This window comes from Poecilia mexicana, unplaced genomic scaffold (assembly GCF_051168715.1).
Source record: "Poecilia mexicana isolate PSO_F unplaced genomic scaffold, ASM5116871v1 scaffold_22, whole genome shotgun sequence".
Taxonomy (NCBI): Eukaryota; Metazoa; Chordata; class Actinopteri; order Cyprinodontiformes; family Poeciliidae; genus Poecilia; species Poecilia mexicana.
In genome coordinates, this window is record NW_028263391.1 from 21983099 (window position 1) to 21991330 (window position 8232).

An 8232-nucleotide genomic window follows, 5' to 3' on the forward strand; every position below is an offset into this window, starting at 1 on the left:
AGAAGCATTAATTATGCAATATTATGAATGAATATAAAAACCCAAGCCAGACTTTAAGGAGTAACCAGGGGATTAAAACCACAAGGTATTGAGAACCACAAAATATGTTTACTTAAAATAAATCTCCATTTTTACATGTTTTCTATGGAAAACCAAAGTATTAGGAGACAATGATGTCAAAACCAACCTCTGACCAAACCCTTGACCCCAAGCAAGTCTGAAAAACAACTGCAAGCTGGAAGAGCATGCTCCACTCCTTCCTTTTTTGTTTTTGGTGAGCTGCGATGACGCCATAATGCTGGCCAGTGGCGGTTCTTGCATAATTGGTTGTCTGGGCGAGACCCTATTTGTGCAACCAGGTTCAACCAGTTTCATCCATCCATCCATTTTCTTTGCACCCTTGTCCCTCGGTGGGGTCGGGAGGGTTGCTGGTGCCTCTCTCCAGCTAACATCCTGGACAGGTCGCCAGTCTGTTGCAGGGCACACAGAGACAGACACACAACCATACACCCACACTCACATCTAGGGGCAATTTGGAGAGGCCAATTAACCTGACAGTCATGTTTTTGGACTGTGGGAGGAAACCAGAGTACCCGGAGAAAACCCATGCATGCACAGGGAGAACATGCAAACTCCATGCAGAAAAACCTGGGCCAGGAATTGAACCCAGAACCTTCTTGCTGCAAGGCAACAGCTCTACCAACCGTGCCACTGTGCAGCCCCAACCAGTTTCATATTTTATTAATTTAAATAGCAATGCAGTATTAAAATTAGATCTCAGATTTCTGCTTCAGTTCTGTTGGGGGGCCATGATGTGTCGCCATATTTTTACTGGTAAAAAGTTCATTTTAATTTGTTTTTTAACTAAAATGCAACATAGTTTTGGTCAAATCCAAGCTGACAAAGTTTTGCTACATTTCATTGGCTAAATTTAGTAATCTCAGCTTTAGTTTAGGTATATCTTAATGAAATATTTATTCTGAAATGAAATACATTTATTTTCATAGTTTTATCCAGAAACACACAGAATTTCTGATTTAAAAACAACTTGTGATTTTATCTCATTGGCTATTTTTATTCAACTTCTTCCTTCCCACCTGAATCAATATTGTACATTTTTGATCTCTTTTTAATGGCTGATAAAAATAACAATCATTCGTTATAGTTTTTATGGAAATGTTTTAAAGTCAGATGGAAATAAATCATTAAAGTTTGTTGCAAAACTTTTCAAAAAGAGACAACTTTCTCATTTTAACGATATTAGAAAAACTAGTTACAACGAGATTCATATCTCATTTAAACCAAAATATTTTCTCTTTTGAATAAGAAAGATCATAAAAGTGAAACAAAAACCATTTTTGGTATTTCTAGACGTCGTCCAGAGGAAACAATGTGAGGAAAGTTTTATGTTACTTTATGTAATCTTGTAAATAAGTGCATTTTTATATCTCGTTATAATGAGAAACATTCTTATTTTAGCAAGTTTTGCATCTTATGACAAGAATTTTTTGTCGTTTTAATGAGAAACTTTCACGTCATAACAAAATCTATTTCCAAGCTTTGACAGTTAAATACTTCTGTAAGTTTTGGTCATTCTGCTTGAAGTTTCTATTTAGTTTTGTGCAGAAAAATGCTTAATGAAAGATTTTTGGCCACCAAATGAGGACTCCTGGTGAAAGAACCAGTAGGAATCTAAATCAGAGAGCAACTGGGAGATAAGTCCTGTTTTATCAGAGCTGTTGCCGCTCCGCAGTGCTTGCCGTCCTGGGTGGGGAGCCATATTATATCAAAACCAACCTCAGAGATCAGCATCAGGCCCGGCTTGGTTACTGTAACATTTTGGGTCGTTTATCTGAGCGAATTCAGGTATTTGTACAAATAATATGTGCTTCAGAGGAACGTTCTAGAAAAGAAAAAAAAATACAATCAATTATGAAACATTATGTTTCATTTGGGCAATGTCTATAAACACTGGAGTATCAGTCTACACTGCAAAACCACAAAATCTTATCAAGTGTTTTTGGACTATTTCTAGTGCAAATACATGAGTACAAACTTATAAACTTAGTGGAAAAGTATTTAACTTATAACATGGAAAAACATTTTGTGAAACTAGAACTTTTCCATCAGTGTTAAATAATTATTGACTTATAACAAGCTCCTATATCCTCCTGAAAAAATCACTTATAATTTAGTTTTATATTATTTCAAGTGTCCTGAGATATTTGCACTAGAAGCTCAATCCAAAACACTTGATAAGATTTTGTGGTTTTGCAGGTATTGCCATTTGCATTTGTAGAGAGTCACCAAAACTTGTATTTTTTCAGCCATGAATATATTTCTGAGGATCGGGGGGCTTGCAGGCTCTCTTCAGTTGCTACATCTGCAGGCAAATTAGTCCTGAAATGTTCAGAAATTGTAAATTAGCATGCAAACCGATCAGGGGGTCAACAGTCTACAACATCCTGCAGCTCCTGGTAGAAACATGGAGGCCTGCAAGTTTAAGCTGATTATCTGTCAGCTTCTATCTTTCTGCTTTGACTTTAGAGAAGCAAAACCCATGACGATGGTGTGATCTGCCTGTAAAAGAAACTCCAATGAGATGAAATGAAACATTGAATGAAAACAAGCAGCTTTAGTTGGAGGCTTAGGAGATGCTATCAGCTTTATTCAAAGTTTCTCCACTCACTCAGACAGAAACTGACAGAGCTGCCCACCCTCCCCCCGAACAAACCAACCTGCAGACACAACCTCCTCCTCCTGGATCCTGCTTTCTGTTGATCTATCCCGGCACAGGGACACCTGCTTCCATTGGATCTTGTTTGTGTTTGCACTGAGGACATGGGATAATGAGGATATGCATGTGTGTGTGTGTGTGTGTGTGTGTGTGTGTGTGTGTGTGTGTGTGTGTGTGTGTGTGTGTGTGTGTGTGTGTGTGTGTGTGTGGTGTGTGGTGGGTGGAAGAAATGGGAGTTTGGGAATACGTGGCAGGGTTGCTGATGCTGATTCAGCAGCACATGGAGGGGAAACCAAACAAAAGAAGAAGCCGTTCACGGATCAAACATCGGGATGAAGCACGAGGCTAATCCGTTAGCTCCTCAAATAAAGTGGATTTAAAACGTCTGTAAAAACAGAGATGTAAAAAAACAAACCAGAAGTTTCTGAACTTTTTCAACCTTTAATGTGACCTAAAAGCTGTAAACTCAATTAAAAAACAAAAGGAAACTATCTAGGTGGATAAAATAAGCTAAAAACTTGGACACAACCCTTAAGACGTTTTTGAAGAACAGTATGACAGTCTCTCTTTTTTGGTGCTTTACAAAAAAACAAAAAAACAAAACAAAAACAAAAACATTCCAATTTAGCTTTGCACGTCCTGTATTGCCCATATTTATCCACTTTTAATTGAAAAAGTGATCCAAATCTGTCAGATTGTGAACTTTTCTAAATCAGATTTGTGTCTGAATTTAACTTGAGTTTAGTACTTTACACTGAAAGATGAAGCTTGTCTTTGTCTTTTGCTTTCTAGAAAAGTTTTATGACATTAACTGTATATGAAACTGTTTCCAACTCTCTCCACATTGAATACAAACAAACCAAAGCATGATGGTGCCACCACCATGCTTCGCTGTGAATGTGGTGTTTCTTTGGTGATCTGCTGAAAGTTTGAAAAAACCCAACAAATTCCCACCTTAGTTCAATTTATTTATAAAATTGTACTGATTCAAAGATGTTTTTTTTTTTTTAACATTGTACTTTATTTAATATATTAAAAACAGTCTTATATGTCACTGTCTTTAACTTAAGTATCAACTTTTGGTTATTTAGTCATCTCAAAATGAGATGCTGTGTAAATCAAAGTGAAATAAAATGTAATAAAATATGATCTTTAACTATGTTGTGAGAACAAACATGTTTGGAAAACCTGCTGAATTGTGTTTTTTAATCGTGTTTAATTTTATGTTCATTGACTTTCCTTGTTATTGTCACTGTTTATATGAAAGCTGCCAACAAATGTGACAAAACCAATAAAATACATTGGACTTCCTGGTGTTTATGAGGGTTAGGGACCACAACTAACCCTTAAACCAGCCTACTTTAGTGGTTCAAACACCAAATAAACCTTAATATGCATTAATATGTACAGTGGAAACCGTTTTGGTGCTTCCAGAACAGCTAATATCTAAGGTCTTCATCATCAGCCAATCAGCTCCAAGGAAAATGAATTCTGCTCCTTGATTGGTTGATTTGTAAATGCCAGGAAAAAGCAAATTAAGAAGCTTTGTGTCTAGACATTTCAGATTCCCAAGCAGGATTTTCTTTGGAATATTTTAGACATGGCTGAATCTGTGAATAGGTGAATTTTCCATAAATGATTTGAATGTTTTATAGAAAGAATACCAGAGGAACATGAGTGAACTTATTTTACTAAAATGAAACATTCAGGGTTTAGGTTTAGATATCAGTGACTGATCTCTTCAGTTTGTGAATTTCTTTAATTCAGGGGACGATGTGTTGCTGTTTCTGACAACGCTTTGCCCACTTCAGGTTGTCAGGCAGGTTCTGTTAAAGTATTTTCTTTAATTCTGCAGCTCTTAGGTTTATCAGACAGGGTGTGGCTACCGAAACTGAATTTTAAATGCAGCTAAAATGCAGTTAACTGCAGTTTATTCATGATTTGAAGGGACAGGTTTTTGTTTAGGTTAGGCTTCTTTTTGTATTTTTTCAGGTCTTATAATTTGTTTTTAGGATCTGAAACATTTAGGTGTGACTAAAAAAAGCAAAACAAGAAGAAATCTAAGTTTTTTTTTTGTACATTTCTTACAGGAATATCACACTTGAAAAATTAGGGCCAGAAAAAATGAATAAATTTCCACCAGAAAAAACTAATAAATATCTAGATTAACCTTCAATATTTTCTGAAAGAAAAAACAACCTTGGAAAGTTTCTGATTGAAAAGTAAAAAAAAAATTAGACTTTATAAACTTAGAAATTTCCAAGTTTTTGTAGAAAATCTTCAACTTTTCAAACTACAGATTTTTTTTTTGTTGCTTTTCTAGAAATCACAACTCACAAACAAGAACTTAAGTAAAACTAAGGAAAAGAGGAGGTAAAAAAGGTATTTGCTCTCTAGCCTGGGGCAAATACGTTATCCTGTAAGCCAATTGTTCTCATTGGAAACAAGAGGAAAATCAGTTCATGCGTAAAAGAAGGACCTCAGAGAAGTTTCAGTTATCTACAGGAGGCTATTCGTCTCTCTTTCCTCCCCGCTGCTCTCCTCCCCTTTCACCTCCACCATCGTAGAAGTCAGTTAATTCAGTCCCGCCTCACTCCAGGCATGAAACCAGGATGGAAATGAGATGCAAATCCACCCCCGCTTGCCCAGCGTGTGTGCACTTGTTGGAGCTCACAGTAATCGTAACTGTTTGAGGTCGGAGCGACGCTGGACCATCAGTCTGCTTCCAGGATCTCATGTTGAGGCTTGCTTTGTTGGGTAAACAAGCCTACATGAACAATAAAACAGTGTTGTGAAGTGTTGCACAGATCATTATCGTGTTGTTGGTCCCGCTGAATGCTAACTGACTTCACATATGTGAACGTGAGACGTTTAAAGAGAAGATCTGAGCTTGAAATTACATTTTGTTGCAGTTATTTCTTATTTTTTTGGGGGGTGAGGGGTTGCCAGTTTCTCCCTGAGGAGGGATCCAGAATCTGCCACCAAACAGCAGAGTGGTCATAATGTTTGGCAGCGTTTTGCTGAGGTCGAGGTTAGATGCTATCTCTCCGTTTCCTACTGATTACAGTAAAAACACGTCTAAACACCGAGGGCAGAGGAGACCCGCATGGAGCTCCACAGTTCTTATGACACACACACACTGACACACACTCAGAGGGGAACAGGTCACTGCTTTTTCCCCAGTGTGATGAGATTCTGGGATTGTTTGGCTTCACAACATTATTGATGTTTTACCCTTAAACTGTGAAAAATAAACAAAAGAAGATATTTGTGTTTGTTTTATTAGCACTAAACTACAGTTTCCTGACCAACACTTAGATATTATGTCTAGATCTAAACAGATGTTTAACGTTTCAACAACCTATTCGTTTTTACAACAGTGTCTTAGAGCCGCAAAGAAACATTTCCACCAATATTTAGTGATTTATCTCAGAAATTTTTGAGGAAAAAACTTGGAAATGTCTGAGTTTGAAAAGTCACAGACATTTTGAGATTTCTGAAATAGATGTATTCTGGAATATTTCTTCTAGAATATTTCTAAAAATATTCCAGAAGAAGTGACATTTTCTGAGCTTGAAAAGTCAAAAATTTACTGGGAAAAACAGAAAGTTTGAGATTTCTGGAATAATTTTAGAAATATTCCAGAATATTTCTAGAATATTTAATAGAATTACTTGGAAGTTTCTTAGTTTCTTAGTTGGAGCTCAGAAATGTCATCTTCTGAGAACATTTCGGAAATTTTCAACTTTAAAATCTCAGAAATTTTCACTTTTTTCTAAAAATATTTCTAGAAATATTTCCACTTTTTTTTTATCACGTGCCTTTTTCTGTAATTCTAAAAAAAGTGAGAATTTCTGAGCTTGAAAAGTTGAAAAATTGCTAGAAAAACTGAAATTTTCTAGAAAAATAGATAAAAATTCTCAAGCCCAACTAAGAAATTTCTGAGTTTGGTGAAAAAAGTCACAATTTTCTTTGAGTCAGTATTCACCTCTCATCTTCATTGCACTGAAAGATCAGTTGCCATGGTGATATTCAGATATTTTCCAATCATAGCAGCATGTGATATTCCCATGAACAAATCAAGAATCTCTGTCATATTTATTTTAATCCACTTTTCACCACATGTGCAACCTGTCTGCAACATGTTTTATCTGCTAAATGAATGTGTTAGTAAATCGCTTCCTGTTTTACAAGCAGCCAGAAGTCGGAGGCCTTCGTTAGCTGCTGAGTTCATAATGTGTTGTTTGGTTGAGGAATGCTGGTGAACCGAATAAACAACATTCCAACAATCATGGACATTTCAAAATGCTATTTATAGATTCACATCCATGGGAAATTTGACCATTTGTACTTAATATATGCGCAGACACGCAACGAACGACACAATAGTCATATCATCTGTTGGAATATAGTGTATTTCTAAGGTGTTTCATGACCTTTGATCCCAGATATGATCCAATAGAAAATGTTTTAGTGTTTTCAGGCTCTGCAGTAATTCAGCTCTATGTGTGACTGGTTTAATAAAATAATTTCTGCTGCTGTGAGATCATAATCGGACGAGACGTCAGGCAAAATACCACCACAACTCAGCAGGTTTTGGGAAAAAACCAAACGTCTACATGTTTGGTATATTTCCAGACAACCGTCTCATTCTCAACATTTACTCACGTCATCGAACAAAATCCTGTTTTTGCTTTTTTTTCTTCTTCATGAGGTGATAATTGTGCAACCCAAGCCATTATTACTGTCCTGTGACTTACAGGTACTTTCAGCAATATAAAGAAAACAGTGTGTGCGTTCACATACATCACATGGAGACTAATAAGAGAACAAATGAGGTGGAAGATGTTTACAGACTGTTGAGCTGCCTTCGCTGAAGGCGTTTATTGTTGAAGAAGGCGTGAGACAGACAAACGAGCTCTACCACTTGTCACCAGGTTGAGCCTCCCGTTCTGCCCAGTCCAGTTTTTGTCTCACCTGGAAAAGCAGAAATCACAGCTTATCACTTCTGCAGCAAGTATTCCCAATATTACTGACCAAACATCCAACGGCTCCGGATTAACCTGCATAGTTTCACCTGTATTTGAACAGGCAAAACATTTTAATATCTACTGATACTTTCAAGATTTTGCATGAAGAATTGCATAAAACCTAAAGATGAGATTTTCTGTATCACCATACATTAGTGTATGTAAAAAGGAGAAACTTTGTTACTTTTTTATGAAAATATTCATGCAAATCAGTTCACAGCATATGGACTTAAATATGGGCTCCTTTTAAACTTGAATATATGTCTAAAAATAAATTTTAAACTTAATGTTTTCTTTCTAAAATGTAGAGAAATCCGCATGACAAGCTGGAAAAGTGTGCTCTGTGTTTTCGCCTTTTCAGCGTTTGAGAATGCGTTGTGGTTAAAGACGCTGAGAATCAGCAGGGAGGAATCCATCCTGGGTGGATCTCTGTCGTCAAACCTGAATGGTTTCTTCACAACGAAG